We start from the raw sequence: 15,861 nt of genomic DNA, 5'->3' as shown, positions 1-15,861 counted from the left end.
TGGTCCCTCCAAACTCTGAAAATAATAACAGGCTTTAATTTTATTTGGTTGTCTTTTTTTTAATGAATGAGAGAAAACTCTTGAAGAACTTCAGAATACTAATTCTAAACCTGTTTTTTGTTTTTGTTTTTGTTTTTGTTTGTTTGTTTTTATCAAAGATTACCTTAGGTGATTTTTTCAGGACCTACATTTTCATTTATTTCACACCAGTTCAAAGCAGTCCAAGCTTGGGGTGTGTGGGTGGCTCTGTCGGTAAAACATCCCAACTTCAGCTCAGGTTGTGATGTCCTGGTTCATGGGTTCGAGCCCCATGTCGGGCTCTGTGCTGACAGCTCAGAACCTGGAGCCTGCTTCAGATTCTGTGTCTCCCTCTCTCCCTGCCCCTCCCCTTCTCTCTCTCTCTCAAAAATAAATAAACATTAAAAAAAAATTTTAAAGCATTCCAAGTTGGACTGGAGATTGGAAAGCATCATTTGACAAGAAAGCAATGACATGATAGACAATACAGAAAAAAATACATTTTCAGAATAATGCTTAAACAAAACAGAAATATAAATAAATTATCAGAACACTTTTAAACTCTTAAATATTCAGCCTCTTAGATAGGTTATTTAACTCTCTACATTAATAGTTGGAGACCATATTTTCTGAAAAGTCTTGGTTCAAAGCCCAGATTCACCACTTTGAAAAGATGTTGAGTAAGGTAGTAAAACTTCTTAGGTCTCAGGTTTATTTATAAAATGAGGATAAAAATAATAATCTTAAAATATTTCAGGGAGAATTATAGGCAACACACATAAGTTACCTGATTCACAGTAAATCTTAATACTGGGCCAATCTTAATACTTAATTTAATACTCTTTTTTAAAATTTCTGTATCAGCACTGGTTAATAACATCTGCTTTCTACACTCTACTCAACTTATGATCAAGAGAAAAACATCTCATTTAAATATAAGTGAGAAATATCATGTGCAAGTTATATACGTAGAACAATAGTAAAATTTGTCATCAGAAATCTTGAATTTATACAACTTAATTCAGACTAGCAAACAGCTCATCAATTTTTTTATCTTTTATATACATTTTGCCTCAATATTCACAAATATCAAGAACCATAAATAGAAATGTGTTCTTTTATGACTGCCAAATTCATTCAGCATGACTGCAATTGAGTGGAAAAATAAAAATACATATTACTTACTGTATGTGGCGTTTGGCAATTTCAAAATGATTTGCAAACATTCATCTTCAAAATACTCCTACAAAATGCATCTGTGAAGAGAAAAAAATCCAAATGAGTAAGCGATTTGCCAAGGTCACAGAAAAACTAATCCAGACCAACAGAAACTTAGACAATACATAAACATACTGAGATAAGGTTTTGCAAAATATAGTTTATACACCTAGGAAAGTATAATGGTTCATTATAGTTCAATATAGTCATATATTTATACTCAGAAATATTCCCAACTGTATGCAAATATCCCGTATTTAAGTCAAAGATAATACTCTTAAGAGGTAAGAAGAGTCTGCACATTGACTTCAAGAATATATGTGACAAACGCAGCTTCCCCAGAACATGGCAGAACAACAGAAAAGCAATTCAAAAGCATGATATAACTATAAGTAAATTTAAGTTGGAGACTTGAGGTGCTTATTAAAATAATTCAAGCTTTTTAAAATGTACTTTTGTCTGATATATGACGATCACTGAGTTAGAAAAGAATTTTGCTTGATTTATCCAGAGAATTGCACCAATTCACTTTGTAATTGCATTTCGATTCTAATTGAAAACCACGCACTGAGAAAAACGCATGCATGCCTTTTGCACACCTTACAAAAATACACAAACATCCATTTCTTTCTTCTCAGAAGGTCACTACTAAGGGGAAAGTTCATCAGATTCTAGTAATTAAGTTGTTTTAGAGAAGAGGTGTTGGGAAAAGCGCATTAATTTCAAACCTCAAAATATTTTCAGCTTCAATGGATTTTATTCTACTGGGTATAGTGTGTTATAAAAGAAATACCTAAAAGGAAACAAAACCAAACACAACCTGATGACATATGTAACCTTTTAAAGTACAATGTGTTATTTCAGGCAGATCAAACACACTATGGAAGGTAGAAATAAAAATCCTCTTAAGTAGCAAGCATCGTTAGTGACATTCTCAATGACCAGCAGAATCTCCGCCCACAGAGATTTGGTTTACAGTACTGAACAGAAATATGAGCTTACTAATGAGGGACGTGTACTTTTTGAGTTCACCAAAACCAAGTGTAATCAAATCAACAGTTTGACAAGCAGAAGAGGCATTCAGAGTTGAAAGTCTCATTTTTCTTACTCTAGTGAATGGAAGACAAGATGACATGGACCTCTACCTGGCCCAAGAAGGGATGAGTTTACTAATACTCAACACAAAGCTTCTCAAACAAGAGGAGACTAGACAGAGTTAGCAATTTACAGTTAAATGCCAAAAGTGAATGAAGACACTTTTAAGAAGCTATGCATGTTTATAATTTCATTTTTGTAAGTGTAAAACTTAGAGCTTAATAGAAGATACAAATTCAGGTTCACATATAATTTCAAAAGAATTATAAAGTTCTAGCAATTTGCCAGACCTTATATTTCTTCAGATTTTAGCATATTCACCCTCCTAGGCAAGAGAACTGAAGTTAGCACTAATCATGCCATTTGCCTAATTTGACACAGCTAAGAGGTGATCCTAGGCTCAGCAAAAGCTTTTCTAACACAGACTCTTCTCACTACAGCACCTGCTAGTCCCTACAATGTATCCAGAATAGAGGGTGCAAACTGGAATATAATAACCAGATCTGGCTTGCTTACTGACATGTTTTGTGTATCCCATGCCATGGTTTTAAAACCATTTATTTGTTTGTTTGTTTGTTTGTTTATTTATTTATTTATTTATTTAAAGTAGGAGATTTTTCATAAGAACCCACATTTCTACCCTCTTTGAAAGAGCAAAGATTTTGTAAGGCTGGGCTCACACCCTCCAAGAACAGAGAAATGGCTGCCCCTCTTGGATGTGCACACTTTCTACACTCGCCTCTTTCCTACTTTCGCAAGCTGCCTTCTACCCTGCCATGTGCTAGCACTAAAGTATTTTGTTCCTGATCCCTATGTACCAACTACAGTAAGACCTGTTTGCTGTGAAACTGGAGAGGAGGAACTTTCCTTATTTATAGTCAAAAAGCTTATTTCATTACAAGAGGCAATTGGTTATAATGACATTTCATCGGATTCTTACAATCAGGTATTATTGATTATCCTGTTTTATTTTATTTTCTGATTATCTTGTTTTAATCTATACACATGTTTTCAAGTTTCATGGACCTGAATTTCCATTTGTTCAAATATATGTTTGATAATTTTTAAAGCTGAGGGAGAAATTTATAAACCCAACTGATTGGGACAAATCAAGGAATGAAATAATCTAAAATAATGATTACATTTACCATGAACATATCTTCCAGAAAATTACTTCACAGACTGGCAGGTGTACTATTTAATAAAACAATTGTAATAATAAAGAAACCTTCAATTTAACTAAATAAACTAGATTAAGAGAATACAGACCACTGAAGGTGAAAATCTGCAAACCATAAATTCTGGTTACATCATGACATATTGCAAATAACTTGAAATGTCAATATGTTTTGTATAATGTTTTAAAAAACACAGACCTGAAATTCTGGGTAGTTGTGGTAATACCAGCCACCTAAATCTGAAACTATTCACACATTCTGCAAAAATATACAGCTAAGGTGCCTGGGTGCTCAGTTGGTTAGGTGCCCAACTCCTAATTTTGGCTCAGGTTATGGCCTCACATATCATAGGATCAAGCCCTGTGTAGGGTTCTGGACTGACAGCACCCAGTCTGCTTGGGATTTTCTCTCCCTCTCTCTCTTCCCCTCCCCTGCTCATGTGTTTTCCCTCTGTCTCCCCCTCTCAAAATAAATAAATAAACATTTAATACACACACACACACACACACACACACACACACACACATAGCCAACAAAAACAAATAAAAACACACAAATCCTAGGCCTTCAGTATAACTGGAAGTTGGACAATAATAAAAACTGTCAAATTATCTGCAAATAGAAAGTTAAACACCAATCTATAACAGAGTTACCTTTCAAACTCACACTATATTTATTACAGAGATCTGAGAAGTCCAGAAAAATAGTGAGGAAAAGAAGAAAGCAAAGGTCCTAAAAGTTACACAAAACTCATTTTCAGAATGTCTACTAAAACTATAAAAATGTGAAAAACCTATCCAGGCATTTTAGAACATGTACACAGGGAAGAGACAAAAATACATAAATTTCAAGGTGACCACAATTTTTTCTGAGGGACAAGTAAGGCATTTAAAAATGATGGGATATGTCAAAAAGACATAGACTCCAGCTTCAAGAAGTTCTTAATAGTCATATCTGGGACAAGTGGAAAATTGAAATACGTAATTATCATAGAGAAAAAAATTCATTATAGTAAATATAAATAACAGAAGTGAATAAAGTATATAGGGAAGAAGAAAAACCTGTTCCTTTGCCTGGAATGCCACCTAACAAAATGTAGATGTATTGATGGAGTTAGAAAATCACCATTAAGCAAACATGATAGGTAACTGTCAACAAAACACCTGTGGATCAGCAAAACACTCGTGGGTAAAAGTGTGAGGTTGAGCAAGATATTTCCATAGTCTTAAAGCATCTTCTCACAAACCACTTATTAATTATAATGGGGAAAATAATGACTTCCACAGACACCTGGGTAGCTCAGTCGGTTCAGCGTCCAACTCTTAATTTTGGCTCAGGTCATTATCTCAGTTTGTGGGTTTGAGTACCTCGTCGGGCTCCAGGCTGACAGCATGGAGCCTGCTTGGGATTCTCTCTCTACACCCACCCCCTGCCCCTTCCCTGCTCACTCACTCACTCACTCACTCACTCTCTCTCAAAGTAAGTAAATAAGCTTAAAAAAGGAAAATAAATAAAATAATAACGTTCAATGCAGAAACTTGGCAGAGACCACTGTAACAATCAAAGACAACATCAATAATGGAGCAAATAAACATGATGTGCCTCCAGGTCTGATGCACTTAAAAAGGACACATCACTTCTGTGGTACACACATTTGCCAAAAATGCATAACCCAAGTCGATCATTAGGGAACATCAGGCAAGCTCAAACTGAGGAAAGTCTGAAGATATCTTCAAATTCAAAGTCATGAAAGACTGAGAAAATGTTCCAGATTAAAGGATTAAAAGGCATGACAACCAAATGCACATATTATCCTAGATATACTGTTATATAACAGTATTTTGTTGATAATAAATTTCTTAATTCCCATAATTTTACGGTGGTTATGTAAGACAATGTCCTTATTCATAGGAAATACACACTAAAATACTTCAAATAAAGAATCATGATGTCTGTAACTTATTCTCAAAAGATTCAGGGAAAAAATATATATGCTAAGTATGTTACATGTGTATGTAATATGTTACATATATGTAAAATATATGTAACATATATAACATATATGTAACATACAATTGTGTAATTATGCTATATACACACACACATACACACACACATATGGAGAGAGAGCAAGCAGAAATAATAAAGAAAAAGGACCAAAATGTAAACAACTAACAAATCTGGACAAATAGCATTTGGGTCTTAGGTACAATAATTGCAAATTTTCTATATGTTTGAAAGTATATCAAAAGTTTAAATTAGAGAAAAAAGGTAGAAGTAAATAAATGTTTTACATTCATTAGGATATTTTGAGATTACAAAAAAGTGGTCAAACAGATAAATCAATGACATGTTTTCAGATCAAGAAAAAAATTAAGAAGTTAAAAATAAACAGAATCATTGGCCAGGTTTTGGACAGCTAATATGACAAAAATCCATTTTATCTATCTCTCTATATACATCCTCCTTCATTTTACATATTTTATGTTGATATATAATTTATATATTAAATACTCCTATATTTAAAATAAAATATTGTTTATTTACAATTTATATATTTGTATTTGCATATTAATACATAAAATAGAGCAGAATGAAAATAATTTTGGAGTCTAGCTTTGGGTTTTACATAAATAGTACAGAAAATATTATATCCAGCAAAAGTAAAGTTAAATAATGAAATTTTATTAACAAAAAAGATCATCAACAACTAAAGGGAAAAAAATAAAGAAAAAGATTATCAGATAGTATTTAAAGGGTATCAGTATAAGTGGTTATTCCTTATATAGTTGTTTTGGTAAATAAAAAATTACCAAGTTATTTTTTATAAATTCAGAAAAAAATTAAAAATAATATCAACCTTAATTCCATAAACAATATATTTTATGTATAACTATTCTGTCTTTATTTTCAGACCATTCTTTAAAGAATTATATATACATATTATTTTATAATTAATTTCTCTTTTTACTTGTGAATTTCTTTCTGTAGCAATATCATGCTTTTTATCATTAAAATGCAGAACAATTTTCCTGATTGATATCCCATGCATGCCATTATTTATTTTGTACTTTTTCACATCTGTTACCAAAAATATTAAAAATAAGAACACTGCTGTATACTGTTGAATATATCTTCTGCCAGAGCATGATTGTTTTCTTAGGCTAAAATACATAGAAAGGGAATTGTTAAGTCAAACAGCATGAGGCTGTTGAGACTTGATAATATTTTACTCTATTAATATGTTAATATAGTAAGTTAAATAATATAGCATTCATTAATATATCAATTATGTTAATAATACTTGACATATTTTATTAATACATATGTGCACAATTTTCATATTTGAACCACACAGTCAGGTTATATTTTATAATCCCTGTGGCCAGGGGTGGTCCTGACATAGTATTTGTTGTCTGTTTATAACTCGACTTGGCTCTAGTTCTTCATATTGTCGTGTCTTGAATTGATTCCACGCATTCTTGGTATTATACATATTGAGTAGAACTTTCAAAGAAGTTACCGCAAAATTTGACTTGAAATTAAAAAACTGTTTCTATGAGAAAAAAAAACAGAACATTTCAATTAAATAATTATTTATTTTTGGAGGATTTAACACAATTCCTTCTCTTACAAAGCAACAATCAAGTACTTCATAGGACTTAAAGAAGGAATATAAGTACAAATAGACAAACATGCATTACAGTCTTGTAACTGTTTTGTCACATGGCAAGGTGGTAAGGGGAAGGCAGGACTCACTGCAGGGTCCCCTGAATAATCCAAGCAGTTCTTCCGTGTCTCATTTCTAATTACGGAATTGTGTCAGAATGTCTGCATACTGTCATTTTATTTACATGACCTATTACCATTTACATTTACTACACTAAATAGTACCTTTTTTTAATTCAAGTGTCATTTTAATTGATGGCTTGCACCAATCTTCAATTTACTGCAGCCACTCTTCTTTCTTCCTGTGTTCACTTTTGATTCTTGCAGCTCCCCTACAGATTTAGCAACTTTCTGGTCTGTAGATTACATACTTTATATTCTTTTAACTTTAATTCTGGAGATTAATACCAATTTCATTCAATATAAGCACCCATCAACCTTCTAAAGTCTTCGCTGGTCTGCCCTGGCAGGTCACTGAGCCGCTGACAATCACAAGTTATGCCTCCCTTCACATGCCATGTGAGACAAAAGCTAAACTTTACCAAAGTGAAGAGTGACGAACTCTTGTCTCCTCTCATATTTAAACCTTGTCCTTGTGTCAAAGAATAAAATTAGATTAAATCAGAGTGATTTACTCCTCTCAAAATCATGTTGGTTGTTATTCCCATTTGTTCTGCCCTTTTGAGATGTGTGAGCATCAACTGCCTTTTTTATTTATTCCTCTATTTTCCTAGATATCAAATCACGGTGATTAATCTATAACTTCTAAAGTCATCACTAGTATATTCTCATTCTCTCCCTCTCTCTCCCTCCCTGTCTCCTTCTCTCTCTCTTTCTCTTGATCATTCCCCACTCCCTACACTTTCATGTGGCCTTCAAGAACCCTAAGCTAACTCCCTTGCACAATTTCTATTGCAGATACAACTTAATAATCATCCCATAATTTCAATCATGAAAAGCATGACAAATCAGAAGCTCCTGAATATTGTACATTATTTCCATGTAATTCTCCTGAAGACCATTAACCAACTGATATGAGTACATAATTCCATATCCAGTCTATACTCCAGGGTTAAATGCATAGGTAATGCTTTGACCAACTTCCTGGGAACCTTCGCGCCTTGATTTCTGACAGTGTGTCTACACTGTATAGTCTGTATGCTGTGAAAAATGTTTATCTATCCCTCTTCTGTATTTGCCCAGTTTGGGAGAAGTCAAGACCTTTTCCTAAACCAAGTCAACTCTTGTTTTCCCGTCATTTTTTTTTTTCGTTGAATGTTCAAGGAACTGGCAAAGTGCCTTTTACCTGTCTCTCTATTCAAAGAGCTTTGAATACCTTCTCCTTCATCACCTGCTGCTGTCTAATGGAGATGAGAAAATTTAGATCCTTTATCCTGTAAATTGAAAGCTAAAACAGTTTTGCTTAACTCACTCCACCCCACTCTCAGCAAACACACAGTAAAGCATGGCATATTTTATACCCTTCACTTTAGCATTTTCTAGTTTCTGCAGAAATTTTACCTTTTCCTTTACATATCCCTATCTTTTGACCCATTCCACTTGCATGAAGTTATTCTAAACCAATTAGAGATACAGGCAAAGATCGATGTTCAGAGAATGTCATCAGTGCAATTTATAATATTTACTATTGTAAAGATTTAAAAGCAATCAGAGTATCTAACAATTAGACATCAACTACATAAGTTGTGGTTTGTGCAGATAATAGAATTCTACGTAGTCACAAAACTCATGTCTCAAATAGTATTTATTTATATGCAGAAATCTAAACTATATTTAAAACAATTTACTTTCTAAAATAATATGAATAAAGGGGAAACTGCATAAATAATTATAAATATATATTTACATATATGTATATAAAATTCAGAAAGATTGACCGACTATATAGCAAAATGTTAATCGTTATCTCTGAATGATGTTAAAATATAAGCAGTATTAATCTTTCATTCTTTTCTTAATGTTGCAAATCTTCTGCAAAAACATACATCATGTTATAATCCAAAAAGAAAGAATACTAGTTTACAAAAACTCAGAGGGAACAAAAGCAACAAAGTACATATATAAGAACCAAACGCACCGCTATAAATCAGACAAAACCTTCGCATTGAAAGAGCTGGAGACCAGCATAGACAAAAGTAGGGCATAATAAGATGCAACCATCAAAAAGTTAGTAAAATATATTTTAAAATGTGATGCGGCTGGACTTGTCAGGTGCCTCCCCAATATCTATTCTCTCCTTCCTTGGTTATTACGTTCACTTCTATGTCCTTTGGCTTTTGTCTAAAATGTAGATAAAATTGTTAGAACTCTGGGCAGCTGTTTTGAGTACATAAATCTTCGGCTGGCTACAAGGATCCTAGCCCCCTGGTGACATGACAGAGCCATCTTATCACGCTTGGGTTACCAATATTAAGATTTCATATGTCGTGAGGAAAAAATAAATCACTAATTTCTTTAGGCTACGTGGGAGATACACTGGCTACACTTTCTAAGTGATGCTTATCATCTAAGAGTTTTCAGATACGAATAAAGAAAATGTTTCTCTGTGATGGATGTAATGATTATTTGACCAGCATATGGATTACCAAATATTAAGATTCATATGCCAAATAATACTTAAAATGAAGAAGAATTTAAAGGAGTGCAGAGAAGAGAAATGGAAAGAATTAACATTTAGGAAATTAGGATACCTTAATAATGACTCAAATGAGAAATTTATATTTCATAAAAAGAAATATTGAATAGTTTATATTTAAGTGTGTAAAGGATTTTTAAAATTAAATTCCAAACAGTGAAATAGCATTAATAGCAGAAGAGATTACATTACATATTAAAAATGAATTTCCAGAAACGAAAAATTGTTTAGATACTAGTTATTTTTAAAAAAAACAAAGACTCTTTTAAACATCTTTGAATCTACATTTAGAACTGAGGCCTTTCAAATCATGAGATCCAATCAGAAATATGGTATGAATATATGATGAACTTTAGGTAGTGATTGTTAGTTTTATTCTGTATGTTTTATGGTCAATATTTGTGTTTTTCTTCATGCTTTATGTCATTGCTTAAGCATGTAACATTTGTATTAACTTCTTTTGAGAATTAGTTAAAATTTGTAGACAATGCATCCTTACCTCAACCACACCATCCAAATACATGGTGTGGCAGGTTGTATCTTCCAAAGATGGTCACAACATCTCCTATCCAGCATGCTCTTCTATGTGACCCTGACATCCCACCCCTCAAGAGATGAAGGTATAACTTTACCTCCTGGAATCTGAGCAGACTCCATGCCTCATTAGACCAAGAAGATATGGTAGAAGAAATACTGTATCATTACTGTGTGTGGCCTTTCACTGGCCTAGAATCTTCTGTTTTCTGCCCCTTGGAGCCTTCAACTGCCGTGTAAAAAGTGAAGGCTACTCTACCATGTTGAGGAGCAATCAGGCATCAGACATGTGACCAAAGAAACCATATTGGACATCCAGGTCATCTGGCCTTAGAGGACTTCACTCTCAGCCACCACCTGATGGCAACTACATGAGAGAGCCCAAGTGGGGAGCTCCCAGCTGAGCCCAGTCAGTCCACAGAACTATGAGACATTATGAATAAACTGTTGCTTTAAGCCAATAAATTTCAGGACAATCTCTTGCATAGCAATAAGATAACCAAGAAAAAAAATGTGATCATTCTAGAGTCTAAAATCTGGAAGTATGAGGCAATAACCTAACATCTTTTATTTATTTACGTGAAATTATATATGTAAACATATACTGACCAGAATGTGAATTGTTTTTATGATAATCTATTTTTCTGTCTCTGTCTCTAGCTTTATCTATGCAAGTTATCTTACTTCCAATTAAAATTATTTCCAATGGTTTTCTGGCTACACACACACACACACACACACACACACACACACTCACACACACACACAATGTTTTGGGGCAGCCATTCAGCTTATAAAAAAAGAATATATAGCAGAAACCTGAATGCCATTCCCATATGAGGAACTGACAATACAGAAAGCAGTTTAAATTTGTTTTCTGTTTTCCCTCAAAGCATAACTGAAACCAATAAGACCAAGGAGAAAATTTAAAAGGAATCATATTGAAGCTCAGCACAAGGAAAGGTTCTCTTCCTGTGAGAAATGCCAAAACAGAATGGGCTGTCCCAAGAAAGGGCTTAAGGAAGAGTTCGAGAAAAAGTTAAAAATCCATACTTCAGAAATGTGGAAAGAGACCTCAATTACTGGCTAGTTGCTGAAATTAAATGGTTTTTAAGCACACTTCTGAATCCATGATTTTGATAAATTTGTGCTGATTACTTTGGAATACACTGCACTAATATTTTTATATCCCCATCATATTCCAGAAAAAGATACCAGGAATGTCGCAAAGATTCATTCAAATAGAGCATCATTAAACTCATAACCCTTTATCCACTGAATCAATATTTAACAATTTCTCAAGACATTTATTGAATGACTAGCTATGTTATGGACTTTGGTAAGCCTCGGGGGAACAATAAGAAATACAATGCCTCTGTTGTGAGGAAGCACATAATTTAAAATGGGAGCAAGATGAGGACACAATTAACTATGATAACATGGTGTAAGTTAGCAACAGCAATAGTCAAAAAGTGTTATGGGAACAGAAAAAAAAAAAGAACAGAATAACTCTGGCTTGAAGACTTGAAAAAATTCCTTAAAAAAGAAGTATCATTTGATCCTTGGTGTGAGGGGACAGGCAATTCAAAGCTGACAAGCAGTGTGAGCTAAGAAGCTGCCATGGACATCGATGACATATCCAAATAACACAGAAAGAATCCAGAGAGTCCTGAAAATAGGTTAGGAGGGTTTAAAAGATGAACTGTGAAGCTACAAAGGTCATTTGGGATAGAATTCTATGAATGATCTGGAACGATACACTAAGGGATTTGACATTTACTCTGCAGAGCTTTTGAAGGTTTTACACCCAGGAATGACATGTTCAAAATTGCAGAGAGATCCCTCCATTGACAACGTGGAGAATGCAATGGACTGGATGGTGTGGGGGAGCTTTCTTTAGAGAAGCACGTTAGTCTTGGGTTTAGATTAGGTACAAATTTGACTGAGGGCAGGTAGGGTGACAGGATCACCCCTCAAGATCCTTCTCAACTTGAAACTCTAATTTCTGTCCCTTGCAAAAGAAAAGTGATCTAGACAAATTCTTATACATGACAGAAGTGACAGAACTCTCAGGCCACAATGGCGAAAATCATAACAACACTGCCATTTCAAACACCCGATGTATTTAACAAGAAGTATATAGGGTGGCTCAGTTGGTTATGCGTCCACTTTGGCTCAGGTCACAATCTTGCGGTTTATGAGTTTGAGTCCCACGCTAGGCTCTGTGCTCACAGCTCAGAGCCTGAAGCCCATTTCAGATTCTGTATCTCTCTCTCTCTCTGCCCCTCCCCAGTCGTGCGCACGCTCACTCGCTCTCTCAAAAATAAACATTTAAAAAAAAGTATATAAAGTGCACAATCTTGACTGGCTGACAGTGGAATTTGAGAGAAAAAAAATCACAAGGAAGATATTAACATAGCACAGTGAGAAGGCATTTTCAACTATCTTACTGGAAAAACCATAAAAATTTGAGTGACCTAAATCCTTTTCGGTCTGCGTCATTTTCCAAAGTAGCATCTACTGCTTTGGAAGGCCCAGGGGACATATCCTTACATGTGCAATCTAATTAAATGCATGTAGAAGGGACTTAATTGTGTAGGACATTTTGCTAGGTGCAGCACAAAAAAAAAAACTGTGTTGGACTGCCTTCTTGGATTTCATAATCTATCAAAGACTGACAGATGTAGATATACATCTATAATTTACGAAGATGGAAGAAAGGTTTCATTTAACTATAGGAACAGGCAAAAATACATGTACTTACATTGAATGCTTCATGAGCATTGATATGCAGGACAATCCTTGATTAGTCATTTCAAAGAAAAGCACAGCTAAGGGTCAGAGAATAAATATCAGTGACCAGATCTCACTCCAGAGACTTGTTATAAGAAAAAAGGAAATCTCAGCTCTATCTGACTTTAACAGTGCTAAAAGCCAAGGTTAGTGAAGCAGTCCAAGGCAAAACATGCCATAGGACTGCAGGTGCTTAAAGGAAGGAGAAATGGGCCAACCATGACACGCCATCAGTTCTCGGATACTAGCTCCTTTCCTTTCCTGCTTTCCTTTTCATTGGTGTTGGGCAATTCAACGTGCACATGCAGCCTTGCACAGGGAGATCTATATATGGGTAACAGAAAAAGGTAAGAATTCATAAAACACCTAATAAAGTATGAACCTAGACTGAGAAAGTTAACACATGAAAAAGTTAGAAATTGGGGTGCAGTGTGAATTTTTTTTCCTTTAGACTAATATATAGTGTGTGACATCAGAATTCTTAAGTCCTCTGAATGAGTTGCTTGATGGCAATCAGCCAAGTATATCATCAGATCGCAATTCTTGATATAAAGAACCTCACTGTCCTTCAAGCCCCTGTTCAGTGGTATGTGAACAAATGAGGTGAATGTTTTCCTACAAAATACAGTCATGAATAACATGGTATGAAGACAAGTGGTGAAAAACACAGAGAAGAAAAAGTAAAATTTCTACAAAATACCAATACACAGTAATGTACTCATAAATTGTAAGTTTATAATGTTGATACATAAAGATGATAATTATATTTGTTTATGGCACGAGGCTCTTTCTTGTTAGAACACATGGCCTTATGAAAACATGCAGCTCTATTCTGCAGATGTTCATCTCTGAATAAGGAAATAATCCTCAGAAGCCAGAATGAGAAAATGATCTTTTTAATAGTATGAGACTTCAGGAAGGCAGAAACTTGACAGGAAGCAGTAAGAGCAGATGCAGAGAAAAAGGGATTTTGCCTAGGGGACCCCCAGGGTTTTAGAATTGCAAAAGCACTCAGTAATTGCATGCAGTGAACATGAACCCATTGCTGAAAACTCATTTGTAAGTATGTTCCCCTTAATGAAATTTTGGAAGCACCTGACCTTGCACCATTTACATGGTGCCTTAAAATAAATGGATCCAAAAACCACTGGCTAGACTTATTAATTATGTACACTGACTGCTTAAGAAGGAGTCATTTCATGCACTAATCAAGGGTATTTCCGTATTAAAATGCAGCAACAGTTTATTGGCCCACAATTGTATATATCGAGTTCTTGTGAGAAATAGCCCTTTGGCTAATTAAAAGTGTATGAGATTTAGACAGTAATAAAACACAGATGATTATAATACATATTGATTAAATTCACAAAGTAAATTTTATCATGGCAAGTGCTAAGTACATATGTAATATGTACATATAATAAATAGAATGAATATATGAATTAAAAAATAGATGGAAAGAAAACATCAGTTAAAAATGACTAATGTGGTAGTTTTAGGCGTGGTGTATTATTATGGAGAGAAGTGACATATATGTATGTATGTGTGTGTGTGTGTATATGTATATACCATAAGGTATATAAGGTTTTATATATAACCTTATATACATGGTTTTAAGGTTGGCGAAAAACTCAAAACTGAATTATCAAACAATAAGATCAGTAACTTATATTTAGCTTGAGTGGTACCCAAGCACAAGATGGCAGAGGTCACACTTCAAAACATCCAGGGAACCCATAGAAACAAACACTCAATTTTCAGTAGAAGCCCTTTGGGAAAAACACACACACACACACACACACACACACACACACACACACACACACGGTAGCCATTAGCCCTGTCCTATGACAGGAAACAGGAAGTACAGGATATATCTTTGATTTAGAGTTAATTAAAACTGCATTGTAAAATCAGTCTTTGCTCTCCTTCCTATACCTTGGTTTTATATTTATAATGATGGGGAATTTTTTTTGTGAGTAACTAACTTCCAAAACACTTGTTAAATAAAATGAAAACCGATCATAAAGCAAGCTTACAAGGTTAATTATCAGTGGACTATCACACTATAAAGTAATTACGGGTGGTATAGTATCTTGGCCGATAGACACAACAGTACAAGAAAACCAACAGTCTGTGACTTAATGTAAACTTTATTGAAAACTGTTAACCTCATACATGGTTCCCACACATCACAGGAGCTATAACTTGATTTTAAATATTTCTCACTTAGAAATTCTTTACAGGGTTGTTGAAGCTGATAATAAAGTTTTCTTTTTCATCAATTTCAAAATATTATTCAGGAGGCACAGAAAACATCATGATGGGAGGAAAAAGGAGTACTAAGCAAATACAAACTGAGGACTCAACATTATTTCTAGGCTGCACTAGAAAACTGTCTGAATCACAATAAGAAAAAATTAAGAAAAAAATTATTTTAATAATATCATTATTTGTAATGTAAAATGAATTCTTAAACACATAAAACACATACATTGTTTAATAACCTATAAAACCACTTATATAATTAACTCTCACAAAACATAATGTAAGTTAGTCCTTTGTCACTTTTTAAAAATAACTATTCTATTTTACTGAACATGTTTTTGCAGTTAAGGAACTTGTAGGTTACATTAAACAATTAGTTCTGGAACATTTCAACAGTCTGAAAATCATTCCAAAATAAATCAAAAACAGCAT

General features: G+C 34.0%; 1 protein-coding gene across 3 annotated transcripts in view; it reads right to left on the bottom strand.

Moving 5' to 3' along the window:
* Positions 1 to 15,861, bottom strand: part of GALNT13 (polypeptide N-acetylgalactosaminyltransferase 13) — a 550,480-nt gene that overhangs the window by 511,543 nt on the left and 23,076 nt on the right. For all 3 annotated transcript variants that reach the window (XM_043576749.1, XM_043576748.1, XM_043576751.1), the window contains exon 2: positions 1,204 to 1,274. The gene's annotated coding sequence lies outside the window, so the exon portion shown is untranslated. The remainder of the gene's footprint in view (positions 1 to 1,203; positions 1,275 to 15,861) is intronic.

Source organism: Prionailurus bengalensis, chromosome C1 (assembly GCF_016509475.1).
Source record: "Prionailurus bengalensis isolate Pbe53 chromosome C1, Fcat_Pben_1.1_paternal_pri, whole genome shotgun sequence".
Lineage (NCBI taxonomy): Eukaryota > Metazoa > Chordata > Mammalia > Carnivora > Felidae > Prionailurus > Prionailurus bengalensis.
This window is presented reverse-complemented; position numbering and strand designations above follow the sequence as displayed.